General features: G+C 46.2%; 1 protein-coding gene across 3 annotated transcripts in view; it reads left to right on the forward strand.

Annotated features, from left to right (window-relative positions):
* The first annotated feature begins 2,195 nt into the window (after positions 1-2,195).
* The window catches only part of Sfmbt2 (Scm like with four mbt domains 2), a 179,664-nt gene continuing 160,194 nt past the window's right edge, over positions 2,196-21,665 (forward strand). The window contains exon 1 of one of the 3 annotated variants that reach the window (XM_038333304.2): positions 2,196-2,494. The gene's annotated coding sequence lies outside the window, so the exon portion shown is untranslated. Of the gene's footprint in view, positions 2,495-2,722; positions 3,008-4,831; positions 4,937-21,665 lie in introns of those variants that run through there. The other 2 variants (XM_038333306.2, XM_038333307.2) reach the window with 2 other exon arrangements.

Here is a 21,665-nt window from a genome sequence, read left to right on the forward strand (position 1 = left end):
CAGATGTGTGTTTTAAAATTTTGATGGAATAACGTTTTATGGGGAATCATGACTTAAGACCATTAAGTAGACCCGAGACTCTTACGGGTTGGTTACAACCCAAGTTTCTTGGCTGGTGGACTGATAAAATTCGATTTCCTTCCAAACAAGAGCTGCCCGGAAGTCCTGTGGGGAGCTGGGAGCTAGGTGGGCGGTCTGGGTCGCACAAAGGAGTCCCGCAGCCTAGGGCGCCTAGCGCAGCCCCAGCCTGCGGCTTTGGGAAGTTGGAGGAGCCTGTTGGAGCTCCAGGCCATTCCGGTCCAAGAGCGCTTTGCACTTGGGGGGGATGGACAAGACCCTGACCACTGTCTCCAGGACGGAAGCGCGAGTTGGATTTGTGCGCTTTAAGTTTCTAAAGATGTCTCTCATCTTTTTTCCCCCTCTCTGAAGGCTCTATTATTGTTAAATGAGAGAAAAGAGGTGACTTAAGATTTTGAGATCCAGAGCTGGCACTGGAATCCTTGGATTCACTATGGATCTATCTTGGAACCACCGCCAGACGCTGAAAGAGTCAGTTGCGGGTGCAGGTGGGATGGGTAATATTCAGGGACCTGACATTGTTGTTTTGAGGACTCTCTGCCGTCAGTGACTTTAAGGGGCATGAGCTCAGAACTACGGTTTGGTGTTCTTAAAACACTGGTAAGCTTCAGGAGTGGCGAACTCAGGCTGGGGATTAACATGTGCACGTCAGAGAGTACTGTTAACCAACTGACTGGACGCTTCTGGGTAGCTTCTTAGGTAGCTCATGTTCTAAAGGGAAGTCTGAGGGCGAGGCAAGGCGAGGCGCTTTAGAGCTCCTAACGAGTTCTCTAAAAACGTTAAGGAAACAGGGTATTCCCCGACTGGCAGTGCTCAGGCTCTCCTAACTTCTACCACCCTCCCTGAATCGCTGACTTTTGCCCATGGGTTTTGTGGAGGTCCATCTGTGGTAAGAGCCATTTCAGGCACATTTCTTCCTGATTCTTCCAGATGAACTAAAGCCTCATAGTTGGTGAGTACTCCTGCTGAAGCTTAGCCCCAGGCTCCTTAAACTCCCCTGAGTACCTAGTCCTCATCACTCCTTAGGGGACCACACATGAGGACACACACACACACACACACACACACACACACACACACATATATATATCTGGGATGTTGAGATCAGGAAGGGTGACAAAAATCCCAGAATGTGGCAATTTTTTAGTGAGTGGTGTAAGAGAGAGATAGGCAATAGGAGACTCGGGCGTGAGGAACTTTTATGTAGGGTTGCAAAGGCAAAGACCGTGAGCAATTGTGCCTGCTCATTTCCTAGTCGATATAATCGAATCTATACTCGCACCTCCCCTCTGCTTCCTAGCTTTGTAAGCCGCGGATCTTGTCTACCTGAGTGTCGCCAGCTTTTCCGTACCGGGGACATTTCGTTTGTGCTCTGTCCAGTCATTGCGCCTAAGGCTGGGAAAGCTCTTTAGTCCTCCCACCACATCTGTGACAAAGTGCGGACTGACCCCGCAAATCAGGCCGCGTTGATCTTCCTCTGCAGTCTTCGTTTTTTCTCTATCTGCTCAGGGATTCTTAGCCCCCACCTTTTGGGAACCCATTCTGACCAGGTGTCCCACAAGAAGCCCGGCGCGCTTTGTCATACGCATCCCAGCAGATCGCAGCTGGTAGATCTCCCCAACAGGTCAAACTTAATTTCCAGCTTTCACGCGTTTTACGAGTCCATGGAAAACCTCTCCTAGATCCCCCTGCCCTCCCCCAAGGGCAGGAGACTTGAGAATCTTAGTAGAAAAGGACAATTAAAGAGCAGGGTGGGGTGAACCGGGCGGGACAATCGATTTTGTTTTGGGGGTCCTCATCCTCCCCATTAGAAAGCTCTTGGGCAGATATAGCACAAGTTTGTATACTGGGTCGATCAGGGCATTGCAAACCCAGAAAACAAACAACCCCGAAGGAATTGAGGCATTAGTTCAGTTGTCGGTGCAAATGGGTGTTTGGGAATGCTTGCGGTGTGAACTTTCTACCCATCACTTATGGAGGGAGTTGAAGGAGGGGAGGGAAGGGAGCGGCCCCAAGGGGGCCGCGTGGCGTGGACTGCGTCTGCTGGGGGAGGTGTCTGTGTTTGCCGGAGCGTGGGGGTGGGAGGATGTCGCGTTGTGGGCGGAAGGAGTCTACAGCGAACAGCAGGCTAATTGGCTTGAGACATTTTGCAAGCGCTGGAAAAGGTCGTTGAAGGAGTTGGCTGTACAGAGAGAAAGAGAAATCTTTAAAAAAAAAGAGTGCCGGGCATGCGCATAGAGAGGATGCCATATTGGAATGAGGCTGTAGTGGGAGCTGGAGGACCCGAGCGGGCGCGCTAGTGAGGCGGCGGGTAGAGAGCGAGTGAGCAGGGAGGGCGGGTGAGCGGGACCAGCGCCCACTCCGATCGTACCCGGGAGCCTGGCTTCACTATCCCGCGCAGGATAAACTTCATCAGGTAAGACGCCGCCCCAGTCACTGTTCCCTCGCCTAACCCGGCCCCCCGAGCAGATCTCTGGCCCGCAGGTTGAGTGCACCGAAAGGCGTTTTTTTTTTTCCAGTTTAGTTTTTTTTTTTTTTTTTTTTTAAAAGAAAAAAAGGAAGCCCGAACCAGCCTAGGGGTGGAGGTGGGGGAGGCGGGGGGTTGGGGAGGAAGGAGGAGAAAAACCGAAGAGCAGAGGCTGGAGAGGAAATGAGCAGCACTTGAGCGAAGACTCTAACTCCTCTCTGCGCTCTGGGTTGTCATTTTTTTCCTTTCCCCACCCCCTTTCCCCTGGCTCCCGGCTCTGAAAACCCAGGCCTTGCGGGAGTCTGTCCGGAGTTGCAAAGTGACCTCGTCCTCCTCCGGGTGCAGCCTGTTCCCTCCCGCCGCCCACCTTCCTCGTTTGTGCACTCGTTTTAGCGACGCAGCCGCCTCTGCCACCTACCCCGCGTTCCCGCGTCTCCTCCGCTCTGGGGTCTTCCTCTTTTGGTGTGTATTTGGGGGTTTGGGAGAACTGGGGAGAAGAAGGTGGTGGTGGTAGAATTGCAGATCAGCAGGGGTGTGGTGGGGGCTGTTTCCAAAATCGCGCAGACATTTGGAATCGCCCGGTTGGAAACATTTGCCTTGTGCAGCGGAATTGAAATTGTCAATAGTAGTTTCGGAGCGAGCTCTAGCAAGGGCGATCTTTTTGTTCATTTTTGTTACCCTTTAAAGTAACATCCCGTCACTCGGGGCTTTCTTGTGTACACTCATCTTGTCTCTTTTCAGAATTACTAACCTAATCGAGCTCTGGAGTTTATTTATTTATTTTTATGTGCGTGTGTGTCTTTCTGAAATCCTCTTTTTAAAAAAAAGCAACGGTAAGAACTGCTTGATATATGTTTTGATTTTTGACCTGGAGCGGTTGAAGGAGATTAGGCTCGGAAAGGGAGAACATTGGGTGTGGGAAGTGGTTGATTCGCAGTGGCCGGACACACGTCTTCAGCCCAGTACATACTTGTGTTTTCTTGGAAGCGCTACAGCAGCGGGGAAGGAGTCTTTAGACACCGTACCAGTTCCAATATGGCGGGCTAAGGTGGCTTTAAAAACTGAAAATAAAGGTTTTGAGGTGGGAAAAAACCCAACCAAAGTGGCCACGCCTTAGTTTCGACTCCTTTTGGTTACTCCAGGAGCTTCTTTAGCGAATTAAGTAGGAAAAAAGAGGAAAAGCTAGCTTTTCCAGTTTTTTTTTCCGTGGTTTATCTGTATCTAGTCCATTACTAGAGGGTCCGAGGTGGAGGGGTGTTTCGGGCCGGGATGAGGGCAACCAAGCGCAACTGCTTCGTGTGTGTGCCTGTGGAACCGTGTACAAGTCTGTATGTGCAGTCGCTAGGGTGTGTATTAAAGAGACCCCATCCCCCACGTCAGTGTGTGTGTGTGTGTGTGTGTGTGTGTGTGTGTCGGAACCAGACTCTACCACGTTCTGACGTGACAAACTGCTGACACGAGGTGCAGAATCCACGAGGGCAGAGGGAATGATTAATTTCGCTTTTGTAGGGGTTGTATTTTCTTTTTCCCTCCCGTGTTGTTGGATCTTGCGTGGAATAGGCAGAGCGAGGAGGTGCTTATTAAAAAGACTAACTGTCCAGGGTACTCGGTGCAATCGGGAGGGCTGCACGCAGTCAATGGGATTTTGTGTCCGGGGAGATTAGGTACGTGCCACGTTTAGGGATAGGCTTCTGTTTTCCTGCACTCCCTGCAAAGGTGGGAGGTTGGGGGCCGGGGCCAAGGCTTGCAGAGGATGAGGAAGCACGGACCTCCCAGCAAAAGACATACAAGGTCAACCTCGAGAGTTCCCAGGTTACTTTCGATTTTTCCGTTCTAGCGAAGGTGATGGATGAGGAGTGAATTTTAGGAAAAAATTGTCCCTAGCTCAGATTAGAAACCGACCGGACTGCTGCGGGAGGGACGTCCTCCATGAGTAGGCGCTCGGGGCTAGGCTGTAGTCTTGTGGTGTGAAGGGAAGTTGGCGTGCCGGGAAAGGTCTGCATCCGAGGTCTGGATGGGTATGGGAAGGTCTAAGAGTGGAGTTTGGAGACAAAGATTGGAGCCACTCTAGGGGTTCTTAGGAAAGCCAGTCAACCCGGACCTGGAAAAAAACCACCCAGAATGCATGATCCTAGTTGCCTCGCTGGGAACAGGGGTCCCCGACAGGGGTCGCCCGTGTCCACGACGCAGCCAAAGAGTAAGGTCTGCGCCGCTGGTTGAGCAGAAAAGAGTCTAGGAGGAGGAGAGTGGGCGTGAGCCACGCGCCAGGCGCTCGCGGTCTCTGGTGAGGGCTGGTCTGGGAGGACATTCTTCCGCCAACGGATGTGAAAGCGCAAGGCCAAGATCAAGGAGGCATTTATAAAGGATTGGATTAAAAACGGGACTGGCCAGGTCTGTAGTTACTGTAACAACGTGGTCACCTGGCAGTTGCAGGGACCCAGAGGGTGATTTTATTGGGTTCCTCAGACTCCGCTAAGTAGGGTGGGGGCGTTCAGTCCGCTCGCGGTTTAAGGTGGGTGGGAGATGGGCTTTAGAGACTCCACCGCAGGTTATTTCTTCCCACCTGAGCGACTGTTGTTGACAGGCGGGACAGGAAGCATTTCATCTTCCCAAGTGGAGCACGCGGCGCGTACCCAGCACTCCCAGCCTGCGCGTCCCCGGGGATGGGGGAAGGGGTAGGGGAGGGCATCCGTGGGCTCTGCTGAAGTAAGGATAAGTACAAAATCTTCTGTGTTTGGTGTTTGTAAACTGCAGTTTCAACAATAGTTCCTTCCCCTCTTCCTCCTTGACGTTGCCGCTGATGAGGGCGTAGCTCATCCTAAGGCTTGAAAACCCACAATTTCGCACCGATTCGGGCTATGGAATCTAGTATCCAGTTAATTCCAAAGAATACTCCACAGGATTGTCGCAGGGCCAAGGTATTCCTTTTTCATGGAAAGCAGCGGGAAGAGGGAAGAACTGAGGTGGTGTAAGCTACCAGCGCTGCACAGAAGAGACTTGGGGCACTCCAGTGGCTTTGCATAAAAATCCAAGGGAGATTCCCGGGAACCTGTGAGGAGCAGCGGCGGCAGGTGCTCCTTCTTGATATCAGTGCAGCATCCAGGAGTACTGGAGACAATGCCAGGAAACCTGGTTCCCGAGACAGTTCCTAAACTTTTCAGTTTCACTTTTGGAATTTCAGGGATGTGGAAGATTGGAGGGTTGCGTGGGATTCTCAGAAAGGCTAGCGACGTTCGTGCACCTGTGGCTCACTCAGTTCCAGGACGTCACGTTCACTCCTGTTAGCTCTATTTTTGCCTCATATGCCTGGTTAGCGGCGGATTTTGGGGCTCCTTGCTAGATGCTAACTGGGAAGAGAAGGTCTTAGCCCCTGGTGGAAAGGAAGCTACTTTGGACCAGGGCTCACTGCCCTAGTAAATCATTGTCAGCGCCTCCCACTCTCACCGCTTCATCCTGGTACCATAGTCCAAGGACCCAACCTAACCACACCAAATGAATGCATTCAGGCTCCATCAGGTTTGAGGAAAAAGGCTGCCTGCCTTTCTGGGGAGTTGGTGATAGGGAATAGGAAGGGGGCTTTAGTGTTTTAAAGGAACGGTTGGCCAAGCTGTCTTTGAGACAAACTTCTGTGTTTTTCTCCATGTCTACCCCTGAATTTGTGCTCTCTGAGACTCCAAGCCATAAAGAAATGGCTTTTAGATCTTTCCTGGGACTTTCAATGGGCAGGAAAAATGTTTGCTTGCCCTAAGAGGTCCCTTGTGCCACAGCAAAGTTCTACTGCTTGCAATGGTCATTCCTAGGCCCGTGTCAAACATAGTGAGCAGGGATGGGTATCCCGGCAGTCCTCATCTTAGGAAAAACAGCACCAAGCACCCATTTCTCTGTAAATACTAGCCTAGGTCCGCTCATGTGACACATTGTTTCCCATGTCGTTAGGGTGCCGGAGACCATGAACCTCACACAGTCCGTTTGGCTGAGAGATAGTACAGACCCGCATTTTAAAAAATGATGGCCCTTCCACAACATAAAACAAGAACCCTTTTCTTTTTTACTGCAAGCTCTGCTATGTTCATCAAATCCCTTTTCTGCCCAGGCTAACTGAGGTGACATTTTCTTTCTTTCTTTCTTTCTTTCTTTCTTTCTTTTCTTCTTTCTTCTTTCTTCTTTCTTTCTTTTTTCTTTCTTTCCTTCCTTCCTTTCTTTCTTTCTTTCTTTCTTTCTTTCTTTCTTTCTTTCTTTCTTTCTTTCTTTCTTTCTTTCTTTCTTTGTTCTTCATGTCAATAATACCCTCAGAGAACTCTGGGAAGAAATGGGAAGTGTTAGCAACATTGTTCTGAGCTGAGCCTAAATACATGTGGTATGTTTTAATTAATATAATATGATTTTGAATGTGAGTCAAGCAAAACCCCAAAGTTTCTGAGGCCACATTTAAGTCTACAAGTTTGTTGTAGATATTAGAGTAAGAATTCTAGCTTTCTAAAAATTTTATTTTGAGCAATCAATCAATCAATCAATGAGTAAAATCTCTACTGTGGGGTTTAGATGCCCTCGAGTTTGGTATAGTCAGTTTGAATAACACTTCTGTCTTTGCATTTCAGGATTCGGAACTTGTGTTTCTGTGTAACAGTACAGCTCTCAAAAGGAAATTTATCTTGTCAGGAAGTGAAGCTCAGAAAGATTTTTGTACTAAAGTGATATTGAGATTTGTAATTCAAATTTATGCTCCATTCCCAGCTCTTGTATCCATATTGCTTCAATAGCAACTTGCTGCCTCTGGTCTACAACCGAAGGAAAATAGGGAAATTATACTTTTTCCGCAACAAACCAGAAGGTTGGCCTGCGCATTAAGTTTGATAACCCGGGAATGTCTGCCTAGTTGGTATATAAGGACAGTTGTTGATAGGAAGAAACAGGGAACAATTCAGGAGGCCTGGCGCTTAGTTTCAGAGATGACCTGGGATGAAGATAGCTATCCTAGGAGTCTGAGCCTTCTTGTCTACAAAAGGGCCTTGGTCTGGAGTTTTACTTGGCAATGTCACTGTATCACAGGGGACTAGAAACAAAGAGACAAAGTCTATGATGCTGTCAGTCTACGCTAACGTGCTCAAGCGATGCTTGAGTTTCACGTCCCCAAAGTGTAGTAAAACATGGCTGGCCCTAGGTGACAGTTGTGTGACATAAGGTCCGAGAGCAGCTGGTGAGCTGGAGGCCACCGTGGAGGAGTAAGTGCTGTTATTGTTCAGGGGTGGAAGAGCCACATGAGGTCCTGTTTTCTTTTCTGCTCAGGAAAGTAGTGCTAGTGCGTACTGGGTTTCGGGAGGTTTCTTTGAATACAAGTCATGAAGAAATGCTGGATTTGATTTGAGACTACTCATTCCTAGGTCTAAACGGGTCCTTTGCACTGTGTACACTACTGTCCCAGACTTGGTGGGGGTTGTTCAGACTGCCTTGGATAATGACTGTAGTGTGTCTTGATGGCTAGGGAATGCTGGTAGCCAGGGATAAAGTGTCCCCCGTCCCCTGGGAGACTTAAAACTTTCTATCTGCAGTCTTTGGGTTTGGCCACTGGGCAGTCCATCCTTTGTAAGATCTGGGCAGTTCTTTTCCTTTTGTTACTTTGTGTGATTTAGTTTTGTTTTATGTGTATGGGTGTTTTGCCTGCATGTATGTCTGTGCACCATGTGCATGAAGTCTGTGGAGGCCAGAAGCGGAGGTTGGATCCTCTGGAACTGGAGTACAGATGGTTTTCAGTCACCAAGTGGGTGCTGGGGATAGAAGCCCAGTTCTCTACAAGAGCCCTGAGTGCTTTCTCAGTTGAGGAACCATCTTTCAGGTCCCAGGGCAGTCTTTAAGAAAAATAATTTCTTACTAAAGTAAATGTCGACTATATTTGAATCGGTATAAAGACAATTAGTATATAGGGTTGCGTGTTGCAAATTGAGACTCTGGAAAGAACTTGGAACTTAACAGGGAATATTGTTTATTCACATTGTTTGCTCAACTTTCCTCTGCAAAGATGCTGCCGTCATACCGACCACCTTGTCCGAGAGTGATGAGTTAAATGGGTAACACGCCACCATTGGTTGACAGCTAGCTGTTACACAAGATCCGGAGCCTGTGCTCATCAGAGTTTTTATCACTGAGACACGTTATCTGAGGAGAGGGACGAAGGGGAAGGAGGGTGGCTTCAGCTCACCGTTTCAAAGGTTTCTAGCTGTAACCCTTGACTCCTGTCTTGGGATCTTGGTCAGACAAACCATCATGGTTGTGGGAACATGGTGCAGAGGCTGTTCGCCTCGTGACATATATGATACATGATAAGTGTGTGTGTGGGTGTGTGAGGACATAAGAGACAGCTTCCAAGAACATGACCCCAGTGACATAATTTCTGCCACTAGGCCTTGTCTCCTGCTGTTTCCAGAGTCTCTCCAAATAGCCCCACCCATGAGGACCAACTCTTGAATATTTGAGCCCCCCATGGGGGCTATAGTTTATGTGTAAACCGCACTACCACCGATAGGCTTTCCTTCTAGGATAAGATGGCTGTTTTCCACACCGACTAAAGAAAAAGTATCTGTTGTGTTTTTCTGAACTTTTCTGAAAAAGAAAAAAAAAGACAAAAAACCAAACCAAACAAGCCATGAAATAGTTTAAAATAGAAATTGATAGAACAATTGTAAAGTATTTTGTGAATTGTTCAAACATTTCTAGAATAGAGCAAATATCGTCGGCGTAGTGATTGGAGGACAATGAGATGAGGCCAGTGTGAAGGGATGAGATTTAAAGATTTTAGGACTGCTGGGCGGTGGTGGCGCACGCCTTTAATCCCAGCACTCGGGAGGCAGAGGCAGGCGGATCTCTGTGAGTTCGAGGCCAGCCTGGTCTACAAGAGCTAGTTCCAGGACAGGCTCCAAAGCCACAGAGAAACTCTGTCTCGAAAAACCAAAAAAAAAAAAAAAAAAAGATTTTAAGACTTTCGTTTATTATTTTTGCAAGTGTGCATTTGTGTGTGCGTGCATCTCTCTCTCTCTCTTTCTGTGTGTGTGTGTGTGTGTGCGCGCGCGCGCGTGTGTGCATGTGTGCGTGCGTGTATGAGTTGTGTGGAGATCAGAGGACTGCTTTGCAGAGTTAATATAGCTTTCTCCTTTCCTCTGTGAGCTCCAGGGATCAAACTTAGGTCCTCAAGCTTGCACAACAGGAGCTTTTATCTGCTGAGCCTTCTTGATGGTGTGTGTGTGTATCTGAAATCCTACATGAAGCCTCTCCCTCTCTCTGTCCCTCCCTCCCTCCCTCCCTCCTTCCCTCCCTCCCTCCCTCCCTCCCTCCCTCCCTCCCTCCCTCCCTCCCTCCCTCCCTCCCTCCCTCCCTCCTTCCTTCTTTCCTACTTGTTTTAGGCCCTACCATTTCTTTAGTGTCCTGTATTTGTTCACCGCACACCCAGTGGTCTTATTGAGGGAGAGGAAAGGAGAGGCTCTCAGGGATTCTGGTGAAACATCAGAAAGACCGGGTGCGGTCGTGGTTATCAGTGTGCTTTCTGTGTTGCTCAGGTGCACAGGCAGCCAGCCTCTCTTGCTTTAGATGGGCAAATTTTTATTCTGACAGTTTTCTTTTTCCGTCTGCAGTTTTATTTCTTGAGAAAGAAAAACATACCAAACCGTGCCTTCTCTGCTCCCTGGAAAATGTTGTCATTTTGTTTTCTTTTCCCCACATTTGATCAAAACTAAGACATGTACTGAACTGTGTAGCTGGAGTCCGAATTTCAAGTGCACATTCCTGCAAAGTCTCCTATTAATTGTAATTGAAATGAGCAACAGGGTCACTTTGCCAGAGAGCATCCTGATCTGAAGGTCCGAGAAGAGCCTGTGAGTGGATTGTGGATCAATCTGATTGCTCAAAACTTGTTCTTAATGTAATAGCTGCTAATTTTCGCATCTGCTGTTTGCCAGTCACTCTTCCTATTGTGTTGCCTTCTTCATTTATCTTTTTTTAAAAATTTTTTTATACAGAATCTCATTCTGATGCACAGATTGGTCTTAAACTCTCAGCGTATTGTTGCTTCGGCCTCCTATATACTGGAATGAGAACTGGGAGCCAGTACTGCAATTGCTCATATTTCTCTCTTGTAGTGAGGTGTGTGTTTGTGTGTGTGTGTGTGTGTGTGTGTGTCTAGGCCAAAGGTCATTCCTTAGGTATTCTTCACCTTGTCTTCTTTTTTTTTTTTTTTTTGGTTTTTCGAGACAGGGTTTCCCTGTAGTTTCTAGAGCCTGTCCTGGATCTAGCTCTTGTAGACCAGGCTTGCCTCGAACTCAGAGATCCGCCTGCCTCTGCCTCCCGAGTGCTGGGATTAAAGGCGTGTGCCACCACCACCCGGCTCTTCACCTTGTCTTTAAGACAAATCTCTGTCATCACGCTGGAACCCGTGGATTAAACTAAGCAGGCTAACCAACAAGCCCAGGTACCTGCTGTCTTCTCCTCCTTAGTTTGAGATGACTAAAGTATGCCACCACGCTTGACTTCCTTATGGGAACTCAGGGCACTTAGGTCTCATGTTTGCCTTGCAAGCACTTTGCTGGCAGACATCTCCCCAGCCCCACCTTAAGTAGCTTAAGTAGCTCTGTAGAACTCTAAATCTCTGCTTTTTTTTTTTTTTTTTTTTTTTTTTTTTGTCTGTTGTGATGTGTCTCCAGAATCTAAGCTACATCTCCAGGTCAGTGAGAGTTTATCTCCCTGTTTCATACCCGAGAACACTGATGTCCTCCTTTATTCTAGTACATTCCTTGTTATTCCCTTTTACCAAATCTATAAGACAGGGAAGCAAGCACCGAGACTCTTGAGTTGGAGTGGGAAGGGAGGTTTTAGAAGGCTTCCCGAACAGCTCTGTTTTGCAGCTCAGAGTACAGTACTTGGAGGTCTTAAAAAGCCCATTTCATGTAAGTGGTTTTACTGTACACTTTATCAGGCTGGACCGAACTACAGCCTACGGGCTGCACGTGGCCAAGTACAGCTATGAATGCAGCCTGACTCAGAACCTCAAGATGCATTGCTTTCCATGTGTGGCTCACTGGTGCAGGCGGCTCTTGGGTGTGAAGGTTGTAGATGATAATGTTGAGTCGGGTCTGGGAAATTTGGCCTCTGAAAATTCCATACATTTTTTTAAGTTATTTCCTGAGTAAATTAGGGTGTTTTTATTTACTCTGCATACATTTTCAGATTACTTAGTAAATTCCCCATGCATTTAAATGATATAATTTATTAAAATTTGGTGTATATGTACATTTGTGTCTTAAACACGCAAAAGCCCCCAAACTTGTGTGAGTTCCCAGTCAGATAGTGGAGCTCTGTAGGCTTGCTTTCTGGTCATGTTTTTCAAGAGGTTGCCCCTAGGGTTGGTGCTCAGTTTTATTGTTTTGGATGCCTATAGGTAGCAGTGATTTTGTGCACGTGTTTGTGTGGTCTGCATGTGTTGTGTGCAGTGTATGTATATGTTTGTGTGGTTATGTGCACAAGTGTCCAGTGTATGTTTGTGTGGTTATGTGCACAAGTATCCATGTCTGTGCAAATGCATGTGGAGGCAGGTGGTTGGCTTGGAATGCTTTCCTCAGTTGCTCTCCACATGATTTTTTTGAGATAGGCTTTCTCACTCAACATGAAACACGTTGATTCAGCTAGACTGGCTCACCACCAAGCCCTCCGGATCTGTCTTTTCCCATCGCTATAGTACTGGGACTATAGCTCAGTGCTGCCCACCTGGCTTGTGGGGTGCTGGGGCTCTGAACCTGTGCCCTCAGGTGTGGCAGACACTTTATTGGTTAGGAAGTGTGTCCTTGTGCATTGAAAGCTCGGTTGATGTCTTCTTTTGAGCACTGTTCCTGAGGATCTGTTGGGCTTGAAGGTCTCAGTTCATAACCATCACCCAGAACACTGGGCTCAGCATATTAGGCAGCGTCCATTCAATCCAGCTCATAGAAAACTCTCGTGTGAGATTCTCCACTCTCTGAGTTCTCATGACTGAATAGCTACTGTCTAGTTTACCATAATTGACCTGTATATAGATGCACCTTGTATCATAGACAGTTCAATCACACGCTTTGTGACAACTTGGAATATTACTGTAATTTTTTTTTTTTACTGATAGTAGAACATGGGAAATCTTATACTTGGGGTTTGTTCACTGTGTCAGAACCAAGAATATCATGTCTGTGCAAATTTTAAAACTTAAGTTTCTTTTTGGACCAGGCTTGGTGGTGTACATCTTTAATCCCAACACTCAGGAGGCAGAGGTTGGTGGATATTGGGCCAGCCTGGTCTACATAGTGAGACACTGTCTCAGCAAAAACAAAAAAAAGCTTCCCCCCAAAGGTTAGCAAGCTTATTGAAATAGCTCCTTGCAGCCAGAGCACACTGGAAAAGGAGTTGGCCCTCCCCTCCCCTCCCTTCCCTTCCCCTCCTCTCTTCTCCCCTCCCCTCCCTTACCCTCCCCCCTCCTCTCCCCTCCTCTCTTACTTGTTTTACTTGACTCTGGAATCAAGTTCAATCCTTTGTGGCTTGGATGTAAATTCCTGGTACAGGAAACCCTAATTTGGTACTCCGATGCCAAGCCCTCTTGTATTCAAGTTGAATTTCCTAAGTCAAAAATCTGAAATGCAAAATGCTCTGAATTTAAAACTTTTTGAGACCTGACGGGGCACTGCCCATGGAGAACTCCAGACCATGAAGTTCTATTTCAGATACAGAGTGTTAGCAACCCTGTATTAATAGCCGGGCCTGGAGGCACCTGCCTGTGATCCCAGCACTGGGGGACTTAGGCAGTGGCAGTAACATGTGAGTTCTAGGACAATCTTGACTGAATACCCAGTTTCTAAAAGAGCAGCAAAATCCCCTAATGTTAACTAATTCAGATTATATGTATAAGATGTTTATGTATGCAACATAAATTTCATATCTAGGCTTGGGTCTCTGCCATATCATATTATGTATTTGTATCCTCCAAACTCGGAGAGAAAAGAATCCGAAATTCAAAACAATTTTGTCCTAAGCATTTTGTTTAACTGGGTAGTTCACAATCTTATCTTTCTTTCTAGTGAATAAATAACTTGTAGCCAGCTAGTTGATAAATGAACGCACTTTCAAGTGGAAGTATGCTGATCTGAGCTTTGGAAATCCTTCCTTCTCATAGAAGGCCTTCAGATTTACCATCCTGTTGCTGTGATAGCATTCCCTGACCACCTGACCAGAAGCAACCCAGGAGAGAGAGAGAGAGAGAGAGAGACAGAGAGAGAGAGAGGGGGGGGGAGAGAGAGAGATCTATTTGCTTTTGAATTCCAGGCTCTAGTCCACGATTTAAGGGAAGTCAAGGTAGGAACTTCAAACAGCTAGTCACAGCCTGGTCAAGAGCAGAAGGACATGAATCCTTGATGTTTGCATATGCTCATATACCAGTCACCTCCCGAGCCTAGGAAATGGTGCCACCCACAGTGAGCTGAATCTTCCCACATTAATGACTTTAGTTAAGATTTCCCTATAGACGTGCCTATAGGTCAGCCGGCTGTAGACAATCCTTCACTCAAACTCTTCCAAGGTGATTGATTCTACGTTGTGTCAAGCTCACGATTAAAGCTGACCATCACAAATGCTTACTTACATTTTAAATGGGTTATTTTTGTTTGTGGTATGTATGTACATGTATTCATGTGTGTGTATGCACAGATGAGTGGATGCATGTAGTGTGTGCATGCGGAAGGCAGAGGCTGACACTATCTTCCTCCCTTTCTGTATTTTGAAACATTGTTTCTGATGGAACCTAGAGTTTATTGATTGGCTAGACTGGCTGGCCACCCAGTACTGGGATTATAGGCATTTATGCTACATCTGGCTTTGTTTTATGTGGATGCTGGGACTCAAGCACATTATCAACTGGGTCATTTCTCTAGCCCGGGACGCTCAGTCTGCAGTGCCCTCTGTGAGCTGCCGGCTGCTCACCCTGTAGCCCCTGTAGCAGACATTGTTTGAGGACTGAGTGAAGGAGGCCCCATTAGAATAAAAAAGTTGCTGTGGGAGGTGACAGCTGCCTCCAGCTCTGTTATTTTCTCCTGCAATGCCTATCATTCCCAACATGTCTTATATCTTAGTATTGGGGTATGAATCTGATTGCAAAAAAATGAGCATTTCTTATGCTGGGGCAGCGATTTGTGTCAGATTTCAATCTATTTAGAGTGAAAACCAATGAAGTCTGGTTGAAAAATGGAGAGTAAATTTCTGTCCTAAACAAGGTGGGCCGGACCCTGTGCTAATGGTAGAGGGTACCATTCCAGGTACCCTTCTGCCCCAAACAATCAGGCCATCTCATTTGATGAAGGGAGGAGGCAGGCCTCATCTGTTCTTAGGAAGGCTGGGAAGGCCGGGAGTCGGCGGGTGAGAGTTGGAAGGAGGTACTTAGCCAGGCATTATTAGCAGAATGAGCCGGGTGACAAGGTGACTATAAATAAAAGGGTTGATGGTAGCAGTTGGCACTTACCACTGCTTTTCATCTTCAAAGCCATCCACAGATGCGTGCGCTCCTCAGTCTCTTGTGATTCCTGGCTGTTTGCACTTGGCTTCGTAGGAAGAAGTTATGATTTTTTTTTCAGAGATCAAATTTGGGTTCCAAACTTGGTTGTGCTTGGTTTATAATCCTTTGAGATTTTCCTCTTTGATTGGAATCTTTCGCAAGGTCTCAGGTCGGTATCCTGAGCTCATTATGGTATTCCTAGTGTGGGGCAGAATAGCCGCGATTCAGGCCTGCGAACTCCACAAGCCGTTAGTGTAAATCTTTGCCTTTTATTTTACCTTTTCTCCCCCTTGAGTTGGGGGCATAAAATAAAGAACGGCAAAGTAAGCACAAATCCAGCGAGCTTTTGGAAAATAAAGTGTGTGGAAGCTAATGGCGGAGCCAGAGAAGAGGCCAAGGAAGCGCTCCCGATGGTAGGTTAGGAAGGCAAGGATTTCGTTAAAAAAATTAAAGCGCTGTAAAATAAAAGGAGACATGGCGGAGGTCCAGCCTTTGAAGTAATGAATATTAGAATGGAAGAGAAAATGAGGGTGATGAAATTAGCACTAATTCTACAAAGTGCCCCGGAATGGAAGAAATTGACAGAAGTCAGTGGGTGCCTCCAAACCTTCAACTAGTTTGCCACTAGACGGCGCTGTACACATCTGAGCATTCAGACCAGGATTTCAGATGGCATCAGCGCTCTCCGGGGTGGGGGCTGGCAGGCCGTGGAGGGACACCCTCCTTTTGAGGATAAATATTTTCCTAATTGAAGAGTAAAATTCTTTTACATTACGTTTTTTTAAAAAGTATTTATTATTTATACAGTATTCTGTCTGTGTGTATGCCTGCAGGCCAGAAGAGGGCACCAGACCCCATTACAGATGGCTGTGAGCCACCATGTGGTTGCTGGGAATTGAACTCAGGACCTTTGGAAGAGCAGGCAATGCTCTTAACCTCTGAGCCATCTCTCCAGCCCCTACATTACGTTTTTAATCAGTTTGTGTGTGTGTGTGCAAGTTTGTGTACGTGTGTATGTATGTTGTGTGTGCACATATGCCACAGTATGTCTGTAGAGATCTCTCCTCCTACCAGTGGGTCCCCGAGATTGAACTCTGGCCATTAGACTTGGCAGCGGTTGCTTTTATCATGCTAGCAACCAACTTAAGATATCTTTATCCACTTAAACGATAGGTCAATATATGAGAGCACATTACAAACATTTTCAGCCAGACAAGCCTGGCGAATTCTCCATGCAGCCCTTTCTTAGGGAGCTACCTGGAGTGTGCTCTAACAGCGGCAATGGGGAGAAACCAAAAGAGGACATCAGCAGATCCTGAAAAAAGGGGCCAGGAAGTGGAATGTCTAGACGTGAGAACACCTACGTCCAGCAAGGGAAGTTCCAGGGTAGATCACAGCAGACGAAGGGACACTGCAGCTACAGTTAAGTAAACACTGCCACGAGTGAAAATTAGTACTATCTTCATGCTAAATTTATTTTTTTATTTCGTATATGTGCGTATGTGTATGCATGTGAATGTGCGTGTGGAGGACATAGGTCAACATAGTGTCTTCCTGTGTTACTCTCAACCTTGTGTTTTGAGACAGGGTCTCCCTGAACCTAGAGTGAGCTCACTGATTGGCTAGTGAGCACCAGAAATCTACCTGCCTCTGCCCTTAGCTCCTCACAGAGTGCTAGGGTTACAGATGCCTGCCACCTAGCTTGCCTGCCGGCCCTCCCTGCCTCCCTCCCTCCCTGCTTCCCTCCCTCCCTGCCTCCCTCCCTCCCTGCCTCCCTCCCTCCCTGCCTCCCTCCCTCCCTGCCTCCCTCCCTCCCTCCTTTCTAAGCATGAGCTGGGGATCTGAACCCAGGTCTCATGTTTTCGTGGTAGGCACTTTGTAGACGGAGCCGCATATCTCCCCGGCCCCTGTATTCTTTGTTTTATTATGGAGAGGCGCTGCAATTGCAGTTTTGCTAGCTTCTTTTATGCTCTTCAGAGTTAGCTCAGGCAACTCTGTGATTTCTGTTCCATTTTCTTGTGAAATTGAAATGTCTCGATGAACACATCAATGCGTGCTGTAATTCTTTTTTAAACCAGAGATGGCATTTGCAATGCGAATAGTTTCTTCGGCAAAAACTTTTCCTGCTTGATAATAAGCGTAAAAACATTACTCTATTCATTATACAACCATTTTCCCCTCCTTCAAAGAATTGTTACAGCGTGATAAAATGCTCTCTATGTAATGCTAGATGGAAACTGGGTTAGATTCTGAATATTTTATGAACTCACAGAAATATGTACCAAGACGCCATCTTGAGAAGATAGAAATATACCGAAATGACTTTCCTAGGTGTTAGGGTTAAAAGTGACTTTCATTTACCGTTGTATTTAAATTTATTTTCCTGGATTTCTGTCAAGACTGCCTTTACTATTTATGCAGAGAAGAAACGGTAAACATTGTTGAAAACCTGAAAACGTGGCACGCCACTTACCAAAAGAAGCATTTTTTTCCAGCCATACGAGAGGACATTAAAAAAAAAGGTTAGCGAGGCTGGGATGGTTGCTCACTGAGAAAGGTGCTTTCTGTGCAAGCATGAGGACCTGAATGTGACCTCAGCTTCCCCATAAACTGTGCTCCTAATCCTGTCTGGGAGGAGGTGGAGCCAGGCAGGTCCCTGGTGCCTAGTCACTGAAGTGACTTAGTGAGCACCTGGGACACTGTCACCTGAGCTTGGCTTCCATATGCATTCACGTACACTCACTTCCACATCCTTGCACACACACGTGCGCATGCGCAAGCACACATCCCATACAGAGAGAAAGGCTTGGAGTGACGTGAGGTCTAACTCTCCCACTCATCCTGGGGGTTTTCTCTTTGTTGCCAATATGGTTCCCTTTGCGTTCTACTTAGAACGACCCATTTGGTACATTTCCATCACCGTCTGCCGTATGGATTACCCTTCCATGGTGTCTTGTGAGATACAAATGAATACAGAGTTGAGTCACGGTGGAGTCACAGACTTTATCATCACCTCCCCCCCATTGGTGTCACAGGAGCCACTGATAGCTGATGTATTAATAGGTACATTCATGTCCCCTCCCCCCTGTTTTCAGAAAAGCTATGTGTAGGACAATATTTTTCAGGTGGGATTTACTAATTTACTAACAAACAAGAAAAGTAACTGTAGTGTTAGTGTCACACAATAGGTTTGGTTTCTAGGATTGCTTCTCCTTTGACGTTGTCTGCTACCAAAGCCAGCACACTTGGTAATGGTTAGTGTTGGAGAAAGTTTGTCACATGCTTCTATTTGAGTTTGTCTGTTGTTTCTTAGGCTTCGAAATCCCTAGTTCTCCTTTAACAAGCTTGAAATTATTAAATTCAATGAATAGTTTTTTTTAAGAGAGCCAAGAATTGGTGGTGGTTTAGGGTGTGTCCCCGAGTCTCAAGTGTGGCTTCCCAGTACTAGGGTGTCTGGGAGTATGCAACTGTTGGACTTTTGTGGATGTTTAAGTTCTCTCTCTCTCTCTCTCTCTCTCTCTCTCTCTCTCTCTCTCTCTCTCTCTCTCTGTGTGTGTGTGTGTGTGTGTGTGTATGTGTGCACACGCATGTGTGCATATATCCTCCTGTATACATACGCACACCTTGGTTTTTTGTTTATTTAGTTGAGAGTTTTTATTGTAAACGTATAATGTGCAATTGAGTTGGAGGTTGCTCTCTGCCTTGGTGTTTGGCTTTGGTTCTCTATGCTCAGGGATGCTCAGTTGCTATTGTTCTTGGTGTGTGTTCTTCCAGGATCAAGGTGTGCGCTTTTATAGAAAATCTTGCTTGTGAGTCTTTGTCTGGCAATTCTTTTTCTGGATTATTTTTGTAGATGTGTGCATATATTTACAATGGAACCATAATCTTAAAGTCAACATGATAAATCCTCCTACTCCAATATCATATGATCTTCAAGTTTGGTTACCAGGAAATGTCCAAGTCTGTGCAGAGCAGATCTCAATGAGCTGTATGACATTGAGTCTCTCAGGGAATGCTTTCAAACTGTAGAATTCCTGGGAGTTTAAAGGCTTCTTCTCAGCTGCTGGAGTGAGCCCAGTCTCCAGTCATACCTTCCCTGAACTACCCTCCCCCACTTTTGGAGAAAGGGTCTCCCCAAGAAAGCTCCATGTAGGAGCTCCATGTAGGCGTGCAGGCACCAGAAGTCTGCTTGTCTTAGTCTTTGCAGTGCTGGATTGAGTAAGTGCCACGTGCCTGGCTGTTCTGTTAAATGCTGTCCGGTCTGGAGATTGGATATTAGCAGATCTTCATGCTTGTAAGGCAAGCTATCTCCACAACTTCAGATATTTAAGTATCCATTTGCTCTAATGAAGTCCTATGGAACACACCCATAGTCTCAGAACTTGAGAGGATGAGGGAAGGGAGTTCATGAAATCGGGTATCATTCTTGGCTATGTAGAGAGTTTGTGACTAACCTGAGCTGCCTGAGACTCTGTCTCAAATCTGCCTTCCCCTACCCCCCACAGTGCTAAAATTAAAATCCAGACCTTTAGTTACACTAGCTATATTTCGTGTGCCAGCAGCCACGTGGGCTGATGGGTAAGCTGTCACTAGGTAGGTATAGAAAGTTCCTTTGGATGGGGTTTCAAAATGGATCATTCCATCCTTCTGATTTTAGAGTTTTCTGATAACATCCAATGAGTGTCCCTCTGTACTCATTTTCTCGTGACAAAGCTTTTCTTGACTCATGTTGGAATTAGGTGTATTCTGTAAGCACACTCCAAATGAAGGAAAGGGGCTGGATGAGGCTAAGAGAGGGAGATTTATTGTATTAAATGTGATTCACGTAAAATGATAGTCTGATGGAGAAAATACACAATTAATACTGAAGAGGCATCATAGATTCTCATCCTTTTAGAGTTGAAAAGGATCTTTGATTGCATGTAATCAAACCTCTTATTTAACTGATGAGAAATTTGAGGTACAGAAAGGTTAATTTATGTCCCGCAGCTCGATAATGGCTTAGTTATTCCATATTCAAGTTAATGGTTCTTTTCACAGGACCAAGGAGACTTTTGCAATAAGTTCCCTTACTGTAGTTCCCTGGATCCTTGGCTTCGGAGGAGGGAAGAGCCAATTGTGTTGCCTGGGCTCACAGTAAGAAAAGGAAGTTCCCCTTTAGAAGTGCAGCTCGCTGGACTTTCTTTATATGTCTTTGGAAAAAAAGAATTTTACCGCATTTCAATAGACACTTAACTTTGGTTTTGAAATTATAGAGTTTATTTAAAAATAGGAGTCAGAAAGGGATGGGAGTGTAGCTTACTGGAGGGTTTATAGATGAGGGCACACTCACACTCACACATACATGCTCACACACACATACACACACAGCCACGCTCAGACATACATGCTCACACACACGCATACACACACAGCCATGCTCACATTGAAAAGGCAATAAGCTTCCTTATAAAAACAGCTCTTTTGTGGGTTAGAGGTGAGGATATTGTTGTTAGGAAAAGGATTTCATTTTTAAAATATCCTGTTACTAGCCAGGCATGGCCACCATGCCTGTAATCCTAGTATTTGGTGCCTTGAAGCCAAAGGATTTGGAGTTCAAATCCAACTTCGCTGCATAGAGAACTCGAGGCCCATCTGGGCTCTATAAGATCCTGTGTAAAACAAACAACAAATCAAACCTCAAGCAAAATGTCTTCATTGAATGAGTGAGTGCATGTCTGAGTTCTTGTATGAGTGTGCATGCCTGTGTGTGTTTGCCTTTTTGTTTTTGTGGATAGTTGGGGTGGAATTCAGGGCTTCTCACATGCTAATGAACACTTAAGCAGTAAGCCAATCTCCAGTTTAAAATACCCCATCTTTATTTTGCTAAGCTTAATGGATCAATCAGTTGTCACCAGTAAGACTCGACCTTCCATCCCATTTAAAGTAAAATAGACTTTTTAAAAAAGGGAAAGTAAGTAGAAATTTCTGTGAAGTCGTGTGCCATTCTTGTATTTAATAGTCTTCCCCCAGAGCTATCTATTTCCATAGTGGCAAAGAGCTGACTGCATGGTGACTTGTTCTTACCTCCGTGGCTACATGCTATGAAAAGATCGCATTTTGTTAGGATTATTTCTGCTGGGTTCTGTTGATTACACCTTTCAAATATTTCTTGAGTTTGTTTCCTTTATGTCTTCGCCATGGCTTTAGTTTTCCCCCTTACCCATTGCCTGCACGCACGCTCTTGTTTACAGTCTGCTCCTGTTGGTCAGCTTCCCAAAGCTGTGACAAAATACTTGAGAAAAAAAACCAAACAAAACAAATGGAAGGAAGTGTCCTCCTGGCTCATGGCTTCATGGTGTGTGGTGAAGAAGCGGAGGCTGGAGGCTGCCAGTGTCATTCTCAAGTCTTCTCCACCTTATTTAATGAGTCAAGGTCCCTCAAATAAACCTGGAGCTCTGCAGTGCGGTTCACTGCTTGCTCTGGGTCTCCCTTTCTCCACTTTCCACGCTTCCACAGATGGGATTATGGGCAGGCTGCCATTCCCGCCCAGCGTTTATGCTGGTTCTGGGGATCCGAACTCCACCCCTCATG

This window comes from Arvicola amphibius, chromosome 6 (assembly GCF_903992535.2).
Source record: "Arvicola amphibius chromosome 6, mArvAmp1.2, whole genome shotgun sequence".
NCBI classification, from domain to species: domain Eukaryota; kingdom Metazoa; phylum Chordata; class Mammalia; order Rodentia; family Cricetidae; genus Arvicola; species Arvicola amphibius.